This window comes from Mustela lutreola, chromosome 10 (assembly GCF_030435805.1).
Source record: "Mustela lutreola isolate mMusLut2 chromosome 10, mMusLut2.pri, whole genome shotgun sequence".
In the NCBI taxonomy this organism is placed as follows: domain Eukaryota; kingdom Metazoa; phylum Chordata; class Mammalia; order Carnivora; family Mustelidae; genus Mustela; species Mustela lutreola.
The window spans coordinates 116,474,530-116,501,084 of NC_081299.1; the positions used below are offsets into that span (position 1 = coordinate 116,474,530).

General features: G+C 42.8%; 1 protein-coding gene across 6 annotated transcripts in view; it reads right to left on the reverse strand.

The window, feature by feature from the left end:
• Positions 1 to 26,555, reverse strand: part of LOC131810244 (conserved oligomeric Golgi complex subunit 2-like) — a 58,279-nt gene that overhangs the window by 1,277 nt on the left and 30,447 nt on the right. For 4 of the 6 annotated variants that reach the window (XR_009345490.1, XR_009345489.1, XR_009345488.1 and 1 more), the window contains 2 exons: positions 26,075 to 26,202; positions 12,421 to 12,914 (listed from right to left, as the gene is read on the reverse strand). The gene's annotated coding sequence lies outside the window, so the exon portion shown is untranslated. Of the gene's footprint in view, positions 1 to 12,420; positions 12,915 to 24,705; positions 25,520 to 26,074; positions 26,203 to 26,555 lie in introns of those variants that run through there. The other 2 variants (XR_009345491.1, XR_009345492.1) reach the window with 2 other exon arrangements.

The window sequence follows — 26,555 nt, forward strand, 5'->3', positions numbered from 1 at the left end:
GGAGCCGATGACCAAGAAAGAATTCTTGAGACATCTTTGGTGCAAAATGGTGGTTTATTAAAGCACGGGGACAGGACCCGTGGGCAGGAAGAGCTGCTGCTGCCCCGGGTTGTGAGGGGTGGTTGGTTATATACGCAGGAGTTGGGTAGGTGAGGACAAAGGGGTATTCAGAAGGGCTATTGGGGCAAAGAATACTATCAGGATATTGAAGGCTTAGTTACTATCAAGTAAAGACAATTGAGAGTCTCCTGGTGGAATGTTACATTCCTGCTATCAAGCATCCCTGTTAATGAGATTTAGGTTTAAAGACAATTGGGAGTCTGGTGGAATGTTACATTCCTGCTATCAAGCATCCTTGTTAATGAGATTTAGGTTTAGAAGAAATTTAACTTTATTTACTTTTCCTTCTACCTCCACCTCCTTCGGTTTTTATGGAGGGGAGGGTAACATTAGGCTTGAGGAACTGAGTTCTGTGTCTTTGGAAATTGGGCTATTGATAAGGTAACTTCTTTGTTGTAATCTCAAGGACATTTGCAAACCAAGGGAGACTCCTGTCTTGTAGGATTGTGATCTCAGCAAGTTAACTATTTATCATTTTATGGCAGTCAGGGGTGCCTGAGGAATGCTACACCTATGGAGGGGAGCGGATGAAGGGGGGGGTGCAAGGCGCCAGCTCTTGCTTTGTCCTCAGCCAGCCTCCTGCTCCCTCAATTTAAACACATCTTCCAAATAATACAACTTTGTAATATAATTAATTTTAAGATTAATATTGAGCTTTTGGTTCATAGTCTGCACAAAAGGCTCCAGGGTAGTAAGAACAACCCATTTCTGTAGTAGATTCCTAGGCTTTGTTAGGCAGAGAGGTTCATGCTCTTGTGAAACTGGGGATAATAGCCATATTTCATTGAGTCTTGGCCTTCTTTCCTGGTATAGTTTTGATGAAGTCCCAGAACCTAGGTGGGGTTCGGTGGGGTGAGGTTCGGAGCCGACGGGTAAAGAAAGAATTCTTAAGACGTCTCTGGTGCAAAAAGGTGGTTTATTAGAGCATGGGGACAGGACCCGTGGGCAGGCAGAGATGCAGCTGCCCAGGGCCTGTGAGGAGTGGCTGGTTATATACACAGGAGTTGGGTAGGTGAGGACAAAGGGGTGTTCAGAAGGGCTATTGGGGTAAAGAAGACTATCAGGATATTGAAGGCCTGGTTACTATCAAGCCAAGGCCACTTTCCCTCTAATGAGGCACTAACATAAAGACAATTGGGAGTCTCCTGGTGGAATGTTACATTCCTGCTATCAAACGTCCTTGTTAGTGAGAGTTAGGTCTTAAAAGAAAATTAACTTTATTTACTTTTCCTTCTACCTCCGTCTCCTTCGGTTTTTTATGGAGGGGAGGGTGACGTTAAGGCTTGAGGAACTGAGTTATGTGTCCTTGGAAATTGGGCTATTGATAAGACAACTTCTTTGTAGTAAATCTCAAGGACATTTGTAAACCAAGAGAGACTCCTGCCTTGCAGGACTGTGATCTCTGCAAGATAACCATTTGCTCTTCTTTTAGGGCCGTCAGGGGTGCCTGTGAAATGTCACACATATTACCAAGGGGAGTGGGTGGAGAGGGGGTGCAAGGCGCCAGCCCCTGCTCTGTTCTCAGCCAGCCTCTTGCTCCCTCATCAGTTTAATAAGAAACAAAAAATGCTACCATTCAAACTATGATACAATGTTTTCTTTTCATTAATATTTTAATTAAAATGTATTCAAAAAGCTCTTTGGTAAGTATTTAGACAGATTTTTATTACATATGGCCTTAATGCATACATAAAATAAAACTTAAAATTTTTGGTTAACGTTTTTCCAAACCTCACATTAAGAATCTCACTACTTTTATTTACTTTCTAACTGAGAGATTTCAGTGCCCAGATTTTTCTCACAATATGTTCCTCCGAGCCACCCAGAGCTTCTGTCATGCTGCACTTAAAAAATTATTATTAGACATATAGCTGACATTCAATGTTAAATTAGTTTCAGGTGTACAACATAGTAATTTAACAATTCTATACATTACTCAGTGATCACCACAGTAAGCATATCATCACGTCACCATATAAACTTATTATAATATCATTGGCTGTATTCCCAATGCTGTACTTTTCATCTCCAGATGAGAACAGGAAATTATTTTATTTATTTTATAACAGGAAATTTGTACCTCTTAAACCCCTTCACCTATTTCACCCATCCCCCATTCACCTTCCCTCCCATAACCACCAGTTTGTTCTTTGTATTTAAAAGTCTATTTCTGTTTTTTTTTTATTTTGTCTGTTCACTTGTTTCTTTTTTTTTATATTCCATATAGAAGTGAAATTACAGGGGCCCCTGGGTGGCTTAGTGGGTTAAAGCCTCTGCCTTTGGCTCAGGTCATGATACCAGGTTCCTGGAATCGAGCCCCAAGTCGGGCTCTCTGCTCGATGGGGACCCTGCTTCACCTGCCTCTCTGCCTGTCTCTCTGCCTACTTGTGATCTCTCTCTCTTTCAAATAAATAAATAAAATCTTAAAAAGAAAAAAAAAAAGGAAGTGAAATCATATGGTATTTGCCTTTCTCGGTCTGACATTTCTCTTAACCTAATACCTTCTAGATCCAGCCATGTTGTCACAAATGGCAAGATCTCATTCTTTTTTATAGCTGGATAATATTCCATTATATATCTATATACACCATATCTTTACCCATTCATCTACTGATAAACACCTGAACTGCTTCCACATACTGGCTATTATAAATAGTGCTGCAGAAAACCTAGGAGGGCATATATCTTTTTGAATCAAGTGTTTTTATTTCCTTTGGGTAAATATCAAGTACTAGAATTACTAAAGCATATGGTAAATCCATTTTTAATTTTTTGAGGAACCTCCATACTGTTTTCCACAGTTGTTGCACCAATTTACATTCCCACTAAAAATGTACAGAGGTTCCTTTTTCTCCACATCCTGGCCAACACTTGTTCTTTCTTGTCTTTTTAATACTAGCCATTCTGACAAGTATAAGGTGATAGATCTCCCTGTGGTTTTGATTTTATTTTCCTGATGATGAGTGATATTGAGCATCTTTTCACATGTCTATTGGATGTCTCTATATATTTTTTGGAAAAATGTCTATTAAGTCCTCTGCCCATTTTTCAATTGGATTATATGTTGGGGTTTGGGTTTTTTTGGGGTTTTGTGTGTGTGTGTGTGTGTGTTCTTTACATATTTTGGTTATTAATCCTTTATTATATTTATCATTCACCACTATCTTCTCCCATTCTGTAGGTTCCCTTTTGGTTTTGTTGCGGGTTTCCCGTACTGTGCAAAAGCTTTTTATTTTGTTGTAGTCTTAATAATTTATTTTTGTTCTTGTTTCCCTTGCCTAAGCAGACATACCCACAAATAATGTTGCTAAACCAATCTCCAAGTGATTACTGCTTATTGTCTTTTAGGAGTTTTATGGTTTCAGGTCTCTCATTTATTCATTTAATTTTTTTTTTTTAAGTAAGCTTTACACTGAATGTGGGACCTAAACTCACAGCCTCAAGAATAAGAGTCACATCCTGTACAGGCTGAGCAAGACAGGCACACCTCACACTTCACATTTAGATCTTTGATCCATTTTGAGTTTCTTTACGTGTATGGTAAAAGAATGTGGTCTAGTTTCATTCTTTTGCATATGGCTCTCCAGTTTTCCCAACACTGTTTTTGAGGAGACTTTCTTCTGTTACATATACTTGCCTCCTTTGTCAAAGATTAATTGACCATATAATTGTGGATTTATTTCTGGGCTCTCTATCCTGTTTCCATTGATTTATGCGTATATTTTCTCCCAGTACCCTACTGTTTTGATTACTATAACTTTGTAGTATATCTTGAAATCCAAGAAGCTGATACCTCCAGCTTTGTTCTCCTTTCTCCAGATTGTTTTGCATGCTGCACTTCTTATAAAAGTATTCTGAGGTCATCCAAATTGCCACCCCTCCATTCTGCTTGGTTTGATGCTGGTGGGGTTTCTTTTTTTTTTTTTTCCTTATCTGAGATTTTCATATAATAACCAGTTTATTTTCTTTCTTTAAATGGTCCTCAAAAGGCCTGTGGCTTGGCATGCCAAGGGATGTAGATGATCAGTTGTGCCCTAGGAGCAGTAACCACATGGAACAGGGTCAAGCTGTGGTAACTTTACAGGGACTTCCACCTGCTCAGCCCCAACTATAAGACAATTCCTGACATTGGAGATGTGAAAGAAAATGGGAGGGGAGGGGCATCTTAAAATCTATAAAATATGGCATATTGTCTCCTGTTTGTACTTTTACAATTTCTGATTTTGCAAATGGCCAAGCTGCCGCAGGGAACAAAAATGAGGTCCTAAGGTGGCAGAGACTGACCTGGCCAGCCCTGTACTGCACAGGCTATGCGTTACTGGATCAGTATGAATGGAGAATGCAGGGGTGAGTCAGGGAAGCTGCTGCCTCTCTCTACATTGCCTTCATCACCCACAAGGAGGGGGCCCAAAGCCAAGGAGGACCTCCTGGAACTGAGACAGGGGAGGGGAAAAGAAAGCTGAACGATGCCACAGCTGCTGAACCATGACCAAAATATGGGGGAGAAGGCTGGAGGCAAATGTGCATGGTACACCGTGACATTTGGAGTCCTAGGTGACATAGAAGCTTAAGGATCCAACCTTGCTCAAACTGATTTTACATAATGATTTTATCTACTAATCAACCCAGAGGTGCAGAGAATGTAATAGGGCAATACTATAGAAAATGCTTGAGAGAAATCTCTCTTATGATTGAGATAACCTGATATTTCCATTGATTCATTCATTCGTTCAACAATTATGTACTGAGTATTCTGTATCAAATCCTCTTCTGAACACAGAATAAATCAGGAAAAAAGCCCCCACAAATACCATTTTTATAGCACATGCATTCAAATAGAAGAGAGAGAACAGACAGTAAATAAATAAATATATAATATGTCAGCTGTTGATAAGAAGTCAAAAGTAGAGAGGGACAGAAACTATGTTCATTGTGATGGTGCTGGTGCTGGCTGTGTGTGCAGTTAGGGGAGATTACTCTGATAAGAAGACATTGGCAGATCCTTGAGTGGATTCAGAGAACAAGATGGGTACATTTAAGAAGAGGAAACAAGTGCAACCCCCCAAGGGAGGCACGCACTTGCTGGACTCTGTTAGACACTAAGGAGGCTGGTGAGTGGAGGCAGAGACAGCTGAGTGAAGAGGTGGGAGATGAGTTGAGAAGGAAGTTGAGTGTTAAATTTTGTAAGACTGAATTTTGTATTGAGTGAAGTGGGGAGCCATTGGAGATCTTAGAGCAGAGAAATAACAAGGTCTGACTTTTGTCTTAAACGGATTGCTTTAACTGCTGAGTGGAAAATAAACTAGAACAGAGCAAAAATGGAATCCAGAAGACCATATAGGAGACTATTACAATAACTCAGGCTATAGAAGACGGTGTTTTGGACCACAGTGGGAGTAACTGAAGTGTGGAGAACTGGTCAGATTTAGAATATATTTTGAAGATAGAATCCACAGCTTCTACCAAAGAATTAAACGTGGGCAGTGAAAGAAAGAGATGAATCAAGAATGACTCTACAGTTTCCTGTTTGAGCTATTGCAATACCAGCAGAGCTCCAGAAGAATAAGAGCTTGGTTTTGAACATGTTGGGTTTAACTCATCTAGGTAGATCTGGAAAGCAGGCAGTGGGAGAAAGCTCAAAATCCAGGTCTGGACTGGAGGTGGAGATGTGGAGTCATCAGGAGACAGATGGTAGAAGAGGGACAGTCACCAAGGACTCAGTGTAGACAGAGGAGAAGTCTGAGGTTGGGTCCTGGAGCACATTCATACTCAGAGATCAGGGAAATGAGAAGAAACCCCAAGTGGAGGGGCTTGTCCTCACTCAGAAGGGATTGGAGTAAGGGTTCCACCCAGGTAAACTTAGTGGGATTCTGTGGGTCTTCTTTCCTTACCGATTTTTCTATTCAAGATTTATTTGACAGAGAGAGAGAAAGAGAGAGAGAGAGAGCAGGAGCACACACATACAGGGGGAAGAGACAGAAGGAGAGGGAGAGAATCTCAATCAGATTCTCCGTTGAGCATGGAGCCTGACGTGGGGCTCGATTTCATAACCCTGAGCCAAGATTCACACGCTTAACCACTTAGCCACCTACACACCCACCCAATTTGTTTTTCTTTCTTTTTTAAAAATATTTAATTCATTTATTTATTTGACACAGAGAGAAAGAGAGAGAGATCACAAGTAGGAAGAGAGGCAGGCAGAGGGAGAGGGAGAAGCAGGTTTCCTGCTGAGCAGAGAGCCTGATGTGAGAGCCCGAGACACTGAGACCATGATTTGAGCTGAAGCCACCCAGGTGCCCTCAATTTACTTTTCTCAGTGAAGTCATCAGAATGGTCGGTCATCAGCTGTATCTGATGGAAGGTGTTCAGTTCTCACTCTGAACAAAATGGCTGTACATTAGAATCCCTGGGAGAATTTTAAAAGCACACTTATATCCAGACCCTAATTGGATATTAATCTAATTGGTTTTACACCAATTAGATCAGATCCTCTGGAGGTGGGCACTCCTGTGTTTTAAAGTCTTCCAGGTGATTCAAAAGTGTGGCCAGTGTTGAGAAGCCCTGGCTTAAGGTTGGAGGAAAGAAGATGTGAAATAGTCAAAATATTTCATGAGAAGAGCGGAGATTCTGTCAGTCAGAGAAACATACTTGGATTTGTGGCTGAGAATTTAATGTGAAAGGGGCGCCTGGGTGGCTCAGTGGGTTAAGCCGCTGCCTTAGGCTCAGGTCATGATCTCAGGGTCCTGGGATCAAGTCCCACATCGGGCTCTCTGCTCAGCAGGGGGCCTGCTTCCCTTCCTCTCTCTGTGATCTCTTCCCTTCCTCTCTCCTACTGTGATCTCTCTCTGTCAAATAAATAAATAAAATCTTAAAAAAAAAAAAAACTTAATGTGAAAGCTTCCAGCATCGTTGCTTTTCTCACCAACCACCTTCAGCTGCCAGGGGCAGATGTAAGGTGGACAGAGGGTTGGGTTTTTACCAAGGTGGGGTTGTATCAGGTATGTATGATGTATGATGGAGGTGAGAGTATGGGACAGGGATTATAGTTATGGGAACGGACACTGTGCCAGCTGCGGAGGCCTGTGAGAATTTGGGGGAAGGATCAAAAACCACAGAAAATGAAATAGGGGGACGCCTGGGTGGCTCAGTTGGTTAAGCAGCTGCCTTTGGCTCAGGCCATGATCCCAGCGTCCTGGGATCAAGTCCCACATCGGGCTCCTTGCTCGGCAGGGAGCCTGCTTCTCCCTCAGTCTCTGCCTGCCACTCTGTCTGCCTGTGCTCGCTCTCGCTCCCTCTCTCTCTCTGACAAATAAATAAAATCTTAAAAAAAAAGATTCTCTTCAAAAAAAGAAAATCAAATAGGTAAATGGCTTCTTCTGAGTGACTTAGATAGTTAATACTTCTTGAAATAATTTAGTGCAGCCAGACCCCTGCAAAGCAGCACAAAGAACTCTGATGAGTGCTTCAATCTACCACTTCTTCCTAGGGCTTCAATCAATTGCTTTCAACAAGTGAACATTGAGATATTTAGAGCAAACGAAAAAAAATAAATATTGGAAGTTCGCATTTTTTTTTAAGATTTTATTTATTTATTTGACAGAGACACAATGAGATAGGAAATACAAGCAGGGGGAGTGAGAGAGGGAGAAGCAGGTTTTTCCTCTGAGAAGGGAGCCCGACACGGGGCTGGATTCTCAGGCCCCTGGGATCATGACCTGAGCCGAAGGGCAGATGCTTAGCAATTGAGCTACCCAGGCTCCCCTGGAAGTTAGCTTTTTATATTCTTGGAAAATGGGATTTTGTACATTTATGTACTTTTTCTGTCCCCTTGTGGATATTTTCCCTCTTGAAACACACCCAACCCCTGCTCCACAGTTGTCCAGTAAAAGAAAGGGATCTGAGTGCCATCCCCAAAGTTCACTTGCGTTTAAAGGAGAAACAATCCTGGGAAGCTGTTTTACACAAAAGAGTAGATTGCTCAGTTGTAGAAACTCAGGTATTATAAGAAAAAGGGAGAGATATTCCTTACTAGAAGGGGGACCTGCTCAGCGTTTCTAAATTCACATTGGTAGATTGTTGAACTGTTGTAGGCTGAGTGTTAAAATCACATCTTTCCCTCCGTTTTCTTACAGAGACAATGATGGTTCTTCCAAGATTGTCTGTGAAAGGCTAGGCACCTGCAAAACCACACATTTGACCTGAGCCATCACCCAAGTAGAATGTAATCTGCTCTCAGATCATAGGAGAAAAAAGAGAGAGAGAGAGAGAATCCCAAGAAGAAACACTCACATCAGGAGTTTCATCAAATTTAGTGCACGTCTCACCATTTATCTTCATTTGCGGTAATTTTTTAAATAAACACTAATGTCGAATTGCCCTGCGTTACAACGAGCAACTCAGTTCTCAGAAAACCACGAGTCTCCAACGTTTGTTCTAATTACTAAAGCAGAAGAGCGGACAGAGTTTAGAAAATTTTCAACAAGGCTTAAACAAGAGAGATTTTCCACTTTTTTCTAATCAGGTCAACAAAGATACCACTTTCCCTACAACCTTGTAGGCAGTTGGTATTTTTCAGAGATATCATTTGGTTCTTTATAGAAGGCTTAAAGTTGGAGGTCCATAAAAACGATAATCAACTTTTATGTGTGCCTTCTATAGGCCAGAAACTGTGCTAAATGAACAGTATCTAATTTCATCCTCCTAATAAGCCCTGTGAAGTCAATACTACTGACTATTCTCACTCCAAGGGGAAGCAAAGCAGATGCTTCGAGAGTTGAACTCAGTTTTCCAAGTTCATACAGCTCGTATATGATGGAATCAGGACTTGAGCTCAGTCTAATGCCAGGTTGGACCCTCAGTGGCAGCTACTGTAGTTTTTTTGACTGTCACCTGCTTCCCTCCCCCACCCCCGCCCCCATCTCATTCCCATTTAGGGATAATCAGCCATACCTAAATGACAGTGGCCAGGCAGGAAGGGTGGCTACTGGGTTTAATTATTTATATCCAGGGGGAAGAGTCGCCTCGCCCCATACATTCTGCTTCAGCTCTTGCCCTGCCAGGGGAGTAGCCATCCTTCAAACCATCAGTGTTAATTGCTGGTGAGGGATGAATTAGGCGGCAGGGGTCACACACAGTTTACTAGTCATGCATATTTCTTTCAGAATATCTAAGTACCATTCCCTTGGAGATGAGAAGAAATGATGGGAGGGATGCTAAAAGGGACTCCCAGAAATATTTCTGGACCAGTCATGATCACTAGCCCTTAGGATACTCTTGGAGTCATTTTACTGGTTCTTGAAATGAGTGCACTTGCCCTAGGATGGCTTGGCCCCTCCGAGTAATCAGAAGCTCCCAGGATGGGTCAAAGATTACTTTATTTGCTATAATTCTGCAAGTTGAATGTATCTCTCAGCCATTTCCTGTGAATGCTATTATGGGGCAGGCACAGGGGGATGACTATGGGACAGAAACATATCAGGTGAGAGGGATCCTATGCTTTTGTATGAAGGAGAAGCCCATTCTCCTTGGTGATGGGAGTTTCCCTTCTGCTCTGACTCCTGCCCAGCCGGGATCAGTGGGGAGCCTCCTCCTTTGGGCGACAGGTCTCTTTCTTTTTTTGGGCCAAAAAGCAAGACTACCCTTCTTTTCATCTTTCAGCTTTTTCATCCTGGCCAACGACACTCAAACACCCTCGCCCCCAATTTGGGCAGCTAGACTATGCCAAGAGGCCGCATACTGGGTATATTACCTCAGGCCCAGTGTTTGGACTTCACTGAACCTTAATTGTAACATCTGAGAAGGGTTGGGGAGGCGGATGTTGTGAGGATTCATTAAGACAATGTTAAATTTTTATCACGGAGTCAAGGAAGATCTCTTGTTAGGAATGTGTTCAATCTTACCAGGATAGAGGGCAAAATAGCATTTTACATATATTTTTTTAATAAAGTATTTCTTTTTTAAAAATTATTTATTTGACAGAGAGACAGAGCAGGAATACAAGCAGGGGGAGTGGGAGAGGGAGAAGAAGGCTTCCTGCTGAGCAGGGAGCCCAATGTGGGCCTCCATCCCAAGACCCTAAGATCATGATCTGAGTGGAAAAAAGACGCTTTAAGCACTGAGCCACCCAGGTTCCCTGCAAAACAGCATTTTTTAAAAAGATTTTATTTATTAATTTGACAGACAGAGATCACAAGTAGGCAGAGAAGCAGGCAGAGAGAGAGGGAGAAGCAGGCTCCCCGCTGAGCAGGGAGCCCGATGCGGGGCTCCATCCCAGGAACCCTGGGATCATGACCTGAGCTGAAGGCAGAGGCTTTAACCCACCGAGCCACCCAGGCACCCCGGAAAACAGCCTTTTAAACAATATTTTTATTTTTATTTTATACATATATATGTAAACATAGAATTGAATGTATACATATAAATATAATTTGTAAACACATTTGATATACATTTATGTTTATCCTAGGACGCAACACTGCCCTCCTGAGCAGCGCAAGAGGGTGGGTTTTTACAGAGAATCACCAAACAGCTTGACCCAACTGAAGGGCCAGCCTTGCGCTGCTGCTTAAGAGAAAGCCTTGAGTTGGGAAAGGTTTGACAAATACTGAGAAAAACCAGTCAATTAATATGTTAAAAACACTACCCAACCACAGTATGAACTATTTAGACATATGGCTTTAATTTTGACTTTAGTCTTCAAAGCCTAGGGGTCCCTGGGGAAAGGGGGCAGAGGGAGAGACAGGACCAGCTTCTCTGTGGGCCAGGTTTCTGGGGTTGCTCCCAGCCCTGCCCCCAGAGGGAATGCCCCCACCCAGAGCTTTGCTCCCAGAAGGGCCCCTCCCCCAGAAAGCCCCTTCCCAAAGGGCCCTGCCCTTTGGCCACACCCTCAGAGGTCCCATTATCCACCCCCAACACCCTCACACCCCCCTACCCCGCCAAGCACCGCCCTCAGAAGGGTTCTATGGTGAAGTCAGTGTGCTTCTCTCTCACTGTCTAGGAATTACTCAGTTTTATTTTTTACTTTGTGTTTTTTGAGCGAAGTGGGTGGTGTAAGGACCTATTTTATATTTTTATATTTTAGCCAGAGGCTTCCATTGAGGTTACACAATAACCTTGTTGTTTAACGCTTAAGCTGTCCCTGCTCCCCTTCTCCCAGGGGACTTACTTAAAAACAAGTCCCGGAAATCAACCTCAGGTAACAAAGCCCAAATACAAGGGTGGGTCAGGCCAGGTAAGACATCTGATCAGTGGAGGGTTGCATACTGTCTCCCTAGCTACCAAGGAGTATGGGTCCCGCCCTTTGTGAGTCTTTTGGGCGCCAATCCTAACCAAGGTGATAGGCTAGGTCAAATATCTACTAAAAGGTAAGTTGTAATTCAATTGGTCACCTAGCATCACTGTGCAGCTTTCTCTGTGTGTTACAATTTAATTGGCCACCTATGCATGACCAGGCCCAACCACATGGCCTATGTCCTTAAAAGCTAGTCCGTAAAGGAGAGAGGGGTTGACTTCTCTGTAAGAAAAGCGGCCCTGGCTGGTCAGTTTGATTCTTGATGCTTGGTGCGAAATAAAGCTTTGTTTGACCTTCGCTTTGTATCAGTCTCGCTATTTTAATCATGGACCCATTATTGGGGCATAACAGGTGGGATAGTGGAGCACGTACATAGCGGAGGGGACAGCCCACTGTGGGTATCCACCATTCCTTGCCTCCTCATTTGCATGTACTGCTCGCCCTGTCCAGTGAGCACAGCATGGAAATGGACACCTCGTGAGTGGTGGTCAACGAGACTCGCTGACCACGTGACGTCTATGACCGAGTCAACGGGAGCTCGCCTTCCCTACAGACCAGAGATTGCTCTGAGCACCGGCAGGAGGCGGTGGCCTCTTGTGAGCAGCCCAGAACCCTGTCTTGTCCTTTCTCACTCATGTCAACTCCCTGTGTTAGCCAAGCCTTGGAAGTGGTGACTTAGGAGGGAAGGGAAAGAAAGGCAGCCCCCGGCTCCTGATCCTGTCAAGTTCCTTACTCATCAGGAAGCCGAGGGAGGCAGGGTCGGTGGAACATGTGTGAGTCCCCAGGTGAGGTAAAGATGGCAGAGCTGGTCTTGTGCAGGATTTCCACGGTTCTGATAAGAAGAGGGCACGTGGGTGTGCCCCAGCTGTGGAATCCCTGCGTGAATTATTTAACACTGACATTGCACCCTGCGAAGATGAATGGCAAGAATCATGCCCATAATCACATTTTAAAATTTTTATTTGCTTGGAATGACATTAAATGCAAATAGAAAACAGCAGCTATGCCCCTTCAGAAGACAGACCATGGAGGAAATGAGCTTTCTATTTTAGTACCTTTAACAAACACTTCCTCCCTGTTTTTGCCCAAAGGGCCCTATATCTTCATTTTGCATGGGGCTTGTAAATTATGTAGCCAGCCCTGGGGACAGCTGTGCAGTGTCTCAATGACCCAGTGCAGGGAATGGCAGGAGCCTCCCTCCTTGATACAGTAGTATTACACAAGCCCCTGAAGCTGAAACAGAACTTCAGGATAAAGTCTGAGGGGGAGCTCCTCAAATTTCTGAGTCATGGGCTGTCATAAACAAAATATCAACAGCCGGGTGGCTTAGGCAACATGCAATTTATTTTCTCATGGTTCTGGGCGCTGGAAGTCCAAGATCAAGGTGGCAGTAGGGTTCGATTCTTCAAACGTCTCTCCTTGGCTTGCAGATAGCTGTGTTCTCCACTCTGTCTTCAAACGATTGTCCTTCAGTCTGTACTGTCTGTGTCCTAATCTCTTCTTCCTGTAAGCACAACAGTCCTGTTGGCTTGATGCCCACCCCCAGTGAGCTCGTTTTCCCTTTATCACCTCTTTAAAAATCCTGTCTCTGAATACTGCCACAATCTGAGATGCTGGGTGTTAGGACGTCAATGTAGGAATCTGGGGGCATCCAACTAAGCCCATAACAATAGTCAAAACTGGATCCGAAACTGAAATTTAGACACATTTTAAAATGCTAAAAGTGTATATATATATATATATATATATATATATATATATATATATATATATATAATTTTTCTGGTAGGCCTGAGATGGTTGGTAGGCTGAGATGTATTTGTAACCTTTGAGGGAAACATCCTTTGGAATGATCAAAGAGAGCTTCTATGTAATTCCATACATCCACAATTAAACCCCATAGCTTTCTATTTTGGAATTTGGCTGTTTTGTGCTTGGTGGCAACCAAAACCAGCCTAGGGCTTTTCTTTTGTTTTGACAGAAAAGTAGGAGGCAGAGGACTTGAGCATTTAGACATCTTGCTGCTCTTTGGTTTAATCATACTCTACTGAGTTGCCCGAAACTAATTAAGCTCTTGGCTCTGTAGAGGAGAGATGGTGTTCATTACATGTCATTGGCTACATTGTTCCTTTTTTTAATTGTTGTTAACATTTGAGTTATTTTTCAGTATAAGAGGCAAGCTTTTATCTTAGTTTGGGCTGATGTAACAAGAGCACCATAAACTAGGTGCTTTAAAGACATACTTATTTCTCTCAGTTCTGGAAGCTGGGAAGTCTATGATCAAAACCCTGGAAGATTCCGTGTCTGTTCAAGTGTCCACTTCCTGGGTCACAGATGACCATCTTCTCCCTATAACCTCCAAGGTGGAGGAGGCGAGGGATCTCTGTGGGGTCTCTCTTATGGAGACACTAATCTCGCCCATGAGGACTCCACCCTCATGACCTAAACATCTCCCAAGGACCCCATCTCCTAGTTATGTCCCTTTGGACATTGAGTTTTCAACTTAAGAATCCTGGAGGGATACACTGTCTACAGTGAGCTTCGTCAAACATCTTTTATGTTCAAGGCACTGTTTTTTGGCAAAATTAATCATTTCCTACACATCCTTTGAAGCACGAGTATTCCTGCACTTTGTCTTCCTTTAGAACCTTTCTCTAGAGAGGATCCTAAAAAGTTCAGAAAAGACGCAGAAGAAACCTGCTGGCTAGCTCGTTTTTCACAGTAGAGCAGAATTCATTTTGAAGTAGGTTAATCTTAGAAATCCAGGCGAAGACACTTCACTTGAAAATCATCTCAAATGATCAGTTTTGTTAGTATGAGTAATAGTAACTATAAGATCAATAGAACAACTTTTTGTTCTACTGTGGGCCTACTGTGTGCTGGGTACCTCGGAGCACCTGAGTCGAACCATCTCGTGATCCTTCCAACAGCCCACTGAGGGTCACACTGTCTTCTCCTCCACGTTATGGATGAGCCTTAAGTCTGGGCCAGAAATGACACAACTTTCCCAATGCCATATTGCTACTGAGGGGCCAGCTGGGCTCTACGCCCACTCTGGTGCCAGAGCCTGTGATTGCAAACGTGGGCTGCACTAGCTGTTCAGAACAAAGGACTGTTCATAGAGGTGACACAGCTAACTCGTGAGACCCACCACCCTTTTCCCTAAGGTCATCCCGGTACAGCCTGCAGTGATGGCCCAAGTTAAGCATTCGAACTTGGTGCTGCAGAGGGCGTGTTTTAGGGACAAGATTGGTGTTAAGGGGTTCTAATGAAGCCCAGAGGGAATGGAAGGAAACAGGACTTGGGGAAATATCTGGGTCCCTGGAGCAGTGATCTCCTTTTATTACTGTGCACCTCTCTTTCACAAAAATAAATAAATACGTAAATACATACATACATACATACAAAAATATTTGCGTACATACCACCAATTTAAGCAAATTTTTGATAAATTATAGACTCTACTACTCTAAATTATTATGCACATTATAAATGATATGCAAAAGCTAAACAGTTAAATGGATGACATGAAATATGAATAAAACTTATAATATTTTCTTCCAGCCCCTTACTGGACTATTTCCCAAACTCCCTTTGGAGAAGACTTTTTAAATATTTGTTTATTTATTTATTGAGAGAGAGAGACAGCATGTGTGTGCACATGTGAGTAGGGGGGTGGGGCAAAGGGAAAAGGAGAGAAGCAAACTCCCCATTGAGCACAGAGGCCTCACTAGGGCTCAATCCCATGACCCTGAGATCATGACTTGAGCCAAAATTTTGAGTCAGACATTTAATCAACTGAGACACCCAGGTGCCCTGGAGTAGACTTTTTAAGAAAGAGATAGGACACTTGGAATTATAGCAATAATTCCTAGAATTAATCTTTAAAAGTGGGAAGATAGAAATGGTTTTTTTAAATTTTTTAAAAGATTTTCTTTTTTTATTCATAAGAGATGGGAGGCAGAGGCAGAAGCAGGCTTCCCGCAGAGCAGGAAGTCTAGAGTGGGACTTGCTCCCAGGACCTGGGATCATGACCTAGCTGGAGATAGACGCTGGAGATACTGATAAACCAAACTTTAGGGAAAAATACTGAACTTTACTGGGAAGATGAAGCAGAACAACAGCATATGGCAGCAACATGAGTTTTAGATAGCTGTTGGTCACCCAGAAGGCTTAAGGTGGAGAGAAAAACAAAAGGCTGTAGTGACCCAAAATTGTCCAAGTTGTGTAATTTGACCCAGGAACTTCTGGGTGACATAAAGCTTTGTTTATTTATTTCTGTGGGGACAGAGCGAGGGGGAATGAGGATTCCATACAAACATGTGAGTGGCTCTTCTCCCATCTCCAGGGGGGAAGGAAGAGATTGGGTTTACTCCAGTAAGCATGGTGATGAGTTGGTGAGGTAGGTTGACTAGATGTCTGGACACCTGAAAAAGCCAGCTAAGGCTGGCTTCCTGGCCATCTTGTCAGTGACTTATTGAAACCTTGTCATGTGCAAGACTTTCTTTTAACAGGTTGCCAGGTGAATCAGACTACCGGCCGCCATGTGTCATTGCTCAGGTGGCCCATGACACAATGTCCTGCAACTAAGGGGATGCACTTAGCATTACAGACATCGTTCTGTCTTTGTTATTTTGAAATTTAGAAAATATCTTATTAATTTGTTCGCTCCAAAGAGGCAATTTATTGCTTACTATGACAGTCTTTTGGTAGAGGACACAAAACTGCTTTCTTTGTTATGAAAATCAATGTGTTACACCAATTTTCTGAAAGATGGAAATAAAGTGCCTCCTTCCAGCTGGGTCAGGACACAAGTGTACCCTATGTATTGGTTTTTCAATAGAGTCCATTTACAGAATGTACATGTCTCTCAATACAGAAGACATTTGCTCACATTTATGTGTAGAACATTCCCGAACCTGGTCCAGGTTGCGGATGAAACCGTCACTCTGACTGGCAAGGCATAACGAAGAAGAGTTTTCCTGTAAACAATATGTGGTCATGGAAGGAATCAGCACTGCAATTCGTGGCTGATTCCAAAAGCTCTAAGAGGTGGTAGATGCACAGGCAAAGTGGTGACTTTTGCAGAGGAAGCAGGCTGGGGAGAGATAGCGAAACAGAAGTTTGAGAGGGCCCTAAAATCTCCTCCTGTGGGATCATTGGCCATTGAGCTTGAGAAAGGCTATGGGGAAAACTTGAAAGAGCATCAGATCAAACCCTTGGCCACTGGAGGTTGAAACTGACATGAGCAGCACTATCTCTATTCTTGACCCAAGGCCACAGGATGACAAGCTTTGCTTTTTCAATGTGGTCTCATGTTTCTATACTGCCCTATAAAGAAATTAATACAAATAAATGCTGAGAGTGTAAAGTGTAAGCAGAGCTCCCCTTGGCCATTTCCTAAGTTTTGTCCACTCCGAAGTGAGTATCACTTTGGTGAGTGCGTTGCAGGAAATGGCCTTAATGATCAATGGCAGACCTCCACTCCAGAGTGACATAAAAAGCAATCTGCACCTTCTTCCTGATTTGTCTGTAATAAAACTTGCTTTCCTCAGGTCCCAGCATTCGAGGCAGATAAATATGTTCCCTTTCGTTGGCTCTTACTCATACTTCAGCAAGATTTTCCATGTGCTTTCCTTGGCTGGCTGGGAAACTGGACCACAATTTATGGCATCTTAGGGGACAGGCGTGTAGAATTCCAGTGGGATCCCAGAACAGAACCTAATTGTAGATTAGAGACCATTGCGGTGAGAAGCTTTTCTTTGAGATCGAAAGAGGTGCATGTTATGCAAAGATTAGCAAGTGTAAGTTCACACTGTCTATTGAAAATTTATAGACTCATTATGGTCACGAAGGCTGGAAGATAAGTAGATTTTGGGAAAGATGCAGGTAAATTCAGGGAGGTGGCAAATTACCCCAGGGAAAGTAGAATGGCTAAAGAGTATGGCCCAAGCTTTTTAAAAAGATTTTATTCACTTATTTGACACACAGAGAGCCAGAAAGCACAAGTGGGGGGAATGGCAGAGGGAGAAGGAGAAGCAGGCTTTCCGCTGAGCAGGGAGGCAAATGTGTGGGACTCGATCCCAGGACCCTGGGATCATGACCTAAGCTGAAGGCAGACACTTAACCGACTGAGCCACCTAGGCGCCCCCTGGCTCCAACTTCCAAAGATGGTGTATGAGATACCTTTGGTGGGAAGGAATGAAGATCAGCAACTGTCCTTGATTCTGCTTCTCAGGAAGGCATTGTGATGTGGTGCCCAGGACTTTGGAGACAGACACACGCTTGGTGCCCTCCGGCTCTGCCGCAAAAGCAACACCTTCCAGAGGGCAGCTGCAGGCACCGGGTGTTGTCACACAGGGTCAGACCCTGGAGGCACTCAGCCACGTACCCATTCCACCATCCTGCTGGGTTTGGAAGAGCGCGATCAAAGTCCCTGCTGCCGAAGGACCATCCAGAGTGACATGTCCCATGGGGCACGCCGGCATTCCTTTACCCCTTCAGGTTATTGGCAGCAAGGCTGGAAATTTTTTAAATTGCCTGGGAAAATGATAGCAAATGGCTCCAAAAAGGAGTTTCAAAACGCAGACTTCATACTATGTTTTGAGTACATTTCATTCATTTGGCAGGTACTGACAGGGTGCTTAAGTGCCAGGTGCTGCTGCATTAGAAACGGACTTGAGGAGTTAACAGGAGGGGGCTCCAGCCCTCAACCAGCACAAAGTGGATCAATGGATGCATGTGACAGACAGAGCACTGTGACGGGGAGTACTAGGTGCTCTCATAAGAAGGGTGTGCTAGGAGTTAAGGGAACACTCGGGGGGAGCCAGCACCAACACTCAGGGAGAGCTGTGGGAAATATGATGGATGCAGATGGCTCCAGGGGAAACCAGAGAACTGCTCAGATCCCTGCTTCTTAACAGCTCCAAGTGCCCGCTGCTTCAGAGTGGGGGCTGGGCGAGCAGGGAGCTGGGGTGGGCGCAGCGATGCCTGATTTCCGACCTCCAGCCCCTGCGCTGTTTCACCTGTCCCTTTAGGAGTACAATGACATAGGATTTCACCAACGGAGGATCTACCCCTGCATCCTGGTACTGGAAAAGCACGCGAGGGCTGCGGAGCTGAAAGAGTTGGTAGTTCCAGTAATGTGTGCAGGGTTTTAAAAAACTATATACGGGAAAATATCCGGTCTTATTTGCATGTGTTTGTATCATGCACCATTTTTAACTGCAATCCTCCTTTTACCTTCTTCCCTGTTGTTAAGACTCTCCTCTCCTCACCGCTGCCTTTGTCCCTATAATACCTGTTGACAGCCTGGTGCTCATCCATGAGCTCATTCGACTCTATCCACACACGCATGGGGCTCTGTCACTGTTTGACAAATATGGGCTCATTTTATCTACCTCTTGATCTAGTGCTTCCCGGTTAAGAATCCCTCCTGCATAACGTCCTTCTGTTTATATCTTCATTTTTATAAAGAATGGCTGCTCACCTTTTATCAGGTGCCTTTATTTTTTATCAAATGCATTTATTGCTATGGTCTTAAGAGTTTTTTCACAGTTAATTTAGTGATGAGGTAAATCTTATTGATTTTCTGGTCTTGAGCTCCCTTTATTTTCCTGGAATGAATCCAAGTTGGTCTCAGGATATAGTCCTTTGATAGATGCCTGACTTCTGTTATTTGCTAACATTAGTTCAGTTTCTGTTAACTAATCTGTCCTAAGCCAGATTTGTTAATAGCTTCCCCGTTCCTCCCTCTCAGGTTTGGGTATTAAAATTGTGCTCAGCGTCATCAAGTGAATTGACTTATTATTGTTTAATTGCCTGTTGCCATTTAACAGTAGAATGACAGTTATCCAGCTGCAAACCTGTCTGATCTTGGAACTCATCTGAATTTTCCATTCTTGAATCATTTGGATGATTTTGTTTTCCTAGGAAATCATCGTTTCTTCTAGGTTATCAAATTGATTAGTATAAAGTGCCTTGCAGTTTAGTGATTCTTTTATATTATGCAATTGCTTTTATATCTCTGTTCCCAACCCTTATCTGTTTTGCAACTCTCTCCCTCTCTCTGTCCCCTCCTCCCTGAAACCCCCCTTTCCCCATTCCCCTTCCCTCTCTCCCCACCTCCTCCCACACCCCATCTTCCCCCTCTCTTATCCTAAATAGGGCATGTGAAGTTTTTTTTTTATTATTTCATTAGTCTTTCATAAAAACAACTTTGAGTTTATTTGTCCCTCATATTTTTTATTAGTTAAAAAATTTATCTTTATTATAATTACTTCCTTTCTTTTGATTGAGCTGCCCTTTTCTGATGGGTAATGAGTAGTTTCTTTTATTCAAAAAAATGTTTGAAATTGATGACATTTGACACTAAAGTCTCCTTAGAGTATAACTTCTGGTGTCTTCTGTAAGTTTTGTTATGAAATAATCTCCTTTCCATTGCTTTCAAGATTTTCTTCAGTCGTCTTATGATTTCTTCTTTGACTGAAGACTGTATTTCTTCACTTGTATGTAGTTTCAATTTTTTTTACCAGGTTATCTAATTCTGATTCTACTGGATTGTGATCAAAGAACTGTTCTTTAAATCTTTAATTTGGAAGGCTTGTAAAGGTTTCCTTTGTTGCCTAGTATGCAATTAATCTTTACAAATATGGCTTTCCTTAGGTGTAAGAAAGAAATGTTTTCCGAGGGAAATAAGGATGTCTATTTTCTTTTTTTTTTTAAAGATTCTATTTATTTATTTGACAGACAGAGATCACAAGTAGGCAGAGAGGCAGGCAGAGAGTGAGAGAGAGGAGGAAGCAGGCTCCCCGCGGAGCAGAGAGCCCGATGTGGGGCTCGATCCTAGGACCCTGGGATCATGACCTGAGCCGAAGGCAGAGGCTTTAACCCACGGAGCCATCCAGGCGCCCCAGGATGTCTATTTTCTGTTGTGTCCTTGTTTTTCCCTCCTTCTAGTAGATACTCCCATTTGAAAAGCTAAAATTTTACCTTGTTATTGCATTTTTAGAGTCTTTAGGTATTATGTTGTTAGATGTATACCTGCTTATACCTTTTACATCTTCTTTCCAAACTCTGCCTTTAAAAATGTCCCTCTTCATCTTAGTACCTATAACTTTAGACCCAACTTGTCTGCGATGAATTTTGCCATTCCGGCTTTCTCTTTTGCATGGTATCTCCTCACCTGATACATTCTCAATCCCTTTTGCATTTTAAGTATGTTTCTTGAACAGCGTGGATCTGTAACCCCCTGATAGGTGCTTTAATAGAAAAAGTCAGTCTGTACACATTTAAATTAATGATAAACAGTCATGATTTTATTCCTTCCATCTTATTTTGTTTGTTTTTATTTTCCCCATTTTTGATGTTTTTAATCAAGTTCATTCTTTTTCTACTTGATAAATATAGAAGTTCTTTGCATTTTTCGATGACAGCTTAATTGAGATATAATTCACAGGCCATACCACTCACCATCTAATGTGGACAATTTAATGGCTTTCACTATAGTTAACTATACTATACTGAACTACCTACACATTTTCATCATCCTCAAAAGAAAACTTTAGCCATCACCACCAGTCTTAGGCAACCGCTAATCTACTTTCGGTCTCTGTAGATTTAGCTATTCTGGAAATTCCATATAAATCAAATTATGCAGTATGTGGTCTTCTGTGACTGACTTCTCTCAATCAGCAGAATGTTTTCAAGGCTCCTCTGTGTCGTGGCACATATCAAAATTCTATTCCTTTTCAAAGCTGAATAATATTCCACTGGCTGGGTGGATCACATTTTATTTATCTGTTCATCAGTTGATGAACATCTGGGTTGTTCTCACCTTTTCACTATTACGAATAAACCCTAAACCTTCATGCACAAGTTTTGGTGTGAGCATAGTTTTTTTCTTGGCTCTATACACAGGAGTGATATTGGTGTGTCATATGGCAACTCTGTGTTCTGCATTTTGAGGAGCTACTAAACCATTTCTAATGTGGCTGCGCTATTTTCCAAGCCCACCAGCAATTTACAGGTTCCAGCTCTTCACATCCTTCCAACACCTGCTTTTGGGTTTTTTGATAGTAGCCATCCATGAGGGTGGGAGGTGGTATCTCACCATGGTTTTGATTTGCATTTCCCGAATGATTAGTGATGTTGAGCATATTTTCACGTGCTTATTGTCCCATATATTTTATATATACCTTATATGTATCTTTAAATATATATATTTCATATTTTATTTATATTTAAATACATATTTAAGAATGTAAATATATTTACATAAATGTTTATATAAATATATGATAATGTAAAATATATTTATATATACATTTATATATTAATGTATACATTTGAATATTGGAGAAATGTATATTCAAGTTCTTTGCTCGTTTTTTTTTAAAGATTTTATTTATTTATTTGAGAGAGATCACAAGCAGGCAGAGAGGCAGGCAGAGAGAAAGAAGCAGGCTCCCTGCTGAGCAGAGAGCCTGACGCGGGGATCGATCCCAGGACTCCGAGTTCATGACCTGAGCCGAAGGCAGCAGCTTAACCCGCTGAGCCACCCAGGCGCCCCTCTTTGCTCATTTCTTAACTTGGTTGTCTTTTTATTTGAGTTGTAAGAATTCTTCACACAGTCTGAAGGCATGTTCCTTATATATGACCTGCAAATATTTTCTTCCATTTGTGGCTTGTCTTTTGACTTTGTCAATGGGGTCCTTGGAAGCACAAAACTGGGATATTTTGGTTGAGTCCCATTTATTTGTTTATTTTTTTTTAAGTTGCTTGACTTTGGTGTTTGGCTGAGGAGCCGTTGTTAGATTCAAGACCACTAACATTTACCTTTGTGTTTTCTTCTGAAAACTTTATCATTTTACTTTATTTTTATTTTTTAAAAGATTTTATTTATTTGAGAATGAGACAATGAGAGAGAGCATGAGTGAGGAGAAGGTCAGAGGGAGAAGCAGACTCCCCGTGGAGCTTGGAGCCTGATGCAGGACTCGATCCGGGAACTCCGGGATCATTACCTGAGGAGAAGGCAGCCGTCCAACCAACTGAGCTACCCAGGCATCTCGAACTTTATCATTTTAATGCTTACATTTATGTCTTTGATGCATTTTGGGTTATTTTCTCTGTATGGTGTGAGGCAGGACTCCTGTTTCATTATTTGCATGTGGCTGCTTGGGAGTAAAATACTGTTCTTACCCCCATTGAATTGTTTGGCACCCTTGTCAACATTAGTTGACTGTAATTTATTTTCCTTTTTTTTTCACGTGCCATGTATATTATATTTCTAGGAAAAAGGAATCCCAGGATTTTCCCTCCTGCCTGGATTCTTCCTTCTTCATGGTGCATGATGCCAGAAGAATTTTTCCATGCAGTGAAACCAAACTGAGGGGATGGAAATATTCTGCCACTTTTCTAGATCTTTCAGTTATACAAGTCTAGGGCTGGTCATGCCACACTTGTTTAACTTGCCCGTGAGGTTCACAGCAGTTTTCCCAGCTCTGTGGTCATCAATAATTTCAAATTTGCCAATGTACTCATGCTTCGTCATCACAGTGAGGAAACGGGACGATGACTTTGGTGCAGGGCCTCCTAAGAACCTGGCCTTCGCCCCCCCTTTCAGCAGTGTTAATGTTCTTTAGGAGATCTGTGGGACATTTGTTCACACTGTTACTATGGCACGGAAAGATGGCAGAAAATGCTTTTTTCCCTTTTATTAATATTTGGTCTTGTTCTCCTTCCCTTTCTCATAACCGAATGCGTATTTCCTCTCCGTCATTTGAAAACTGCATACTGTTCTCCAACTGTTTTCCCCAGGCGAGACCTTGTGTATCAAGAATCCTTATTTCACGGTTATTATACACAATCTTAAAGATTTATGACTGTCCTCTTATTTTACACATGCATACACACGAAGCACTAAATACGGACTTTATCTGAATGGCTAAATGTTGGCCAAGACAGAAGCCAGTTGTAGGGGGAACTTCTAGGATAAAGATATAGTCTGAAGTTTTTTTTCTTTAAAAAAAAACCTTCATGGGGCACCTGGGTGGCTCAGTGGGCTAAAGCCTCTTGCCTTCAGCCCAGGTCATGATCCCAGGGTCCTGGGATCGAGTCCCACGTCGGGCTCTCTGCTCAGCGGGGAGCCTGCTTCCTCCTCTCTCTCTCTCTGCCTGCCTCTCTGCCTACTTGTGATCTCTCTGTCAAATTAATAGGTAAAATCTTTAAAAAAACAAAAAAAAGCCTTCATGGGGCGCCTTTGTGGCTCAGTGGGCTAAAGCCTCTTGCATTCAGCCCAGGTCATGATCCCAGGGTCCTGGGATCAAGCCCCGCATCGGATTCTCTGTTCAGTGGGGAGCCTGCTTCGTCCTCTCTCTGCTTGCCTCTCTGCCTACTTGTGATCTCTGTCTTTCAAATAAATAAAATCTTAAAAAAAAAAGGCCTTCATATTTTATTAAAAATTTTAGGTGTCCGAATTCAAAAGGTTAACAATATGGTACAATAATAATAATAATAATATCATTTAATAATAATAATAATATAATAATAATTTCTCCTGCATAGTCACTGCTGCACACTAGTAAAATGAGATGTTTCTTTTCTTTTCTTTTTTAAAGATTTTATTTATTTTATTTATTTGACAGACAGAGATCACAAGTAGGCAGAGAGGCAGGCAGAGAGAGAAGGAGGGAAGTGGGCTCCCCGCTGAGCAAAGAGCCCGACGTGGGGCTCGATCCCAGCCAAAGGCAGAAGCTTAACCCACCCAGGTGCCCTGAGATGTTTATTTTCATTTGGGATTATGGAGGGGCAAGGTGTTTTTGGCTCTCCTGCTGAAGGAGGGACTCAGTCAGTATTGTCTCCACCTTTTTCACTAATAGTAGCTCTGAAGATGAAGATGTCCCTCCATCTCCCAGACATGAGGGTTTGACGAGGACATGGGATGGTATAAGCTCATTGACATAGTCTCATGAACTAAGCCCTGGTTTATTGGTCAAAGTCGTTCTCCAATTTAAAAATTGTATAGGGTTATACCTGGTCGTGGAATTTTTTTTTGTTCCTGGGTTTTTAAAGGTGGCAGAGTTGACTTTCTGATTTTAATTCATCTTCACTAGATGAAGAATTCACAAATAGGACTTTTTCTTGAAATAACCATAGCCTGGGGGCGCTTGGGTGGCTCAGTTCATGATCTCAGGGTCCTGGGATCGAGTCCCACATTGGGCTCCCTGCTCAGTGGGGAGCTTGCTATACTCCTTGCCTCCCCCTCTGCTTATGCTTTCTCTAATAAGTAAATAAATAAATAACCTAAAAACAAAAGAAGTTGTATTTGACTGGAGCTTCATGTGGAGTGACAGATCAACAGAAAGACAAAGGGATATGAGACAGGAAGCAATGAAGGAAAACACAGAGGCGCACAGTATAGACAGATGTTCCTCAGCTTATGACGGCCTCGGCTTCTAATAAACCCATTGTTCAGCTGGAAATCTCTTTAGTTGAAAATGCATGGAAAACACCTAAGCGACTGAACATCAGAGCTTAGCCCCGCCTAACTTAAATGTGTTGAGAAACTTACAGTATTGCACAATTGGGCAAAATCCTCTAACACAAAGCCTATTTCACAATAAAATGTCTGGTATCTCATGTAACTTACTGAACAGTGCACTGAAAGCCAGAACAGGACGGTTCAAGTGTGTTGGTTGCTGACCCTCGTGATCACGTGGTTTGCCTGGGGGCTGTGCTCGCTGCCCCTGCCCAGCATTACAAAAGAGGACCCTACTGTAGATCGCCAGCCTGGGAAAAGATCCAAACTAAATGCATATCACTTCTGCACTATTATAAAAAGTCAAAAAACCATAAACTGAACCAAGGTGAAGTCAGGGATCTTCTGTACCAGGTGTGTTAGGGAAGGTCAAGCGCTCCTGTCTGGCCAAGACCCATAGTGGTATGGGGGAAAGTTCCACAGTAAAAAGTTCTACAGCGGAGAACCACTAGGACTCCAGCACCAAGGGTCACAGGTTGCGCAGGAAGACTGGATGCTCCTCTGTGGGCGATGAGAAGCCACGAGCGACTCAGGAAGGCTGCAGAGCTCTGGGCAGGTGGGACAGCTGAAGGCTGCAATGAAGAGGGACAGGTGGAGCTGGGAGACCAGGTGGGGAGAGCCCGCTACCCTCGAACAAAAGGCGACAAAGGTCTGGACTGGGATGACGGAGATGGTGGAAGGTAATGGGATATTCATGAAACAGAAATGGAAAGCCATGGAAATGAAATAAGAGAGGGAGGGAAAACCGAACATGACTTTAATTGCCATCAGTATAAAACGTGTTGAATTAAAATGAATTGGTATTTCTAGACCGATGATGACATCACAATAATGGAAGGAAACCAATTCTGATTTTGAACCTGGTTAAGGAGAAAGTATAGACAAGAGAAAAGCAGAGGCTCTGGAGTCACACAAATGTCACCGTTGAGATTCGTCCACACTCTTCATTCCCTTCCCTGTAAACCCAGGCAAGCGACACCTGCCTCACAGCACTGGTAACAAATAGGGAAGAGCACACGTTCCCACGTTCCCGGGTCAGACAGGACAGCCAGGGATCAGCGGCACATGAGGAGGTGACAGGTGGTCACTAAACTGAGCTCAGGTGCATACACAGCATTTTACGTCACCTTGAGATGGCTCCTCCTGTGACCTCTCGAAGAAGGCGGCAGTGGTGAGGAACGAACTCCAGGAGCTTATTAGCATACATGATCTTCAGGCCGTCCGGATGAGACTCAACGATCTGCTCTACAATCACCTAGCAGAAGGAAGAGCGTTTTATTTTATTTGTTTGTTTGTTTGTTTGTGTTTTTGTTTGTTTTTAAAGCACCTAAAAGAGAAGTATGAACTATACACTACAGAGAAAAGAATCGAGTAAACCTTACAAATGCACTTCGTTCTTCCTCCTCCCCACTCAGTATGCTTTCTAAACAGGAGGTAAGTAACAATGGCATGAAAATCTAGGTCCCGGGATTTGGGAATACTGCTCCAACCCTGGGGGACACAGAGGCTGAGGGACAGAGACTGGCCTGAAGCTAAAACATCACACACACTCATTTGCTTCCCTTCTGAGCTTAAAAGCAAAATACTGTATCTGCAGACAACAGCTCT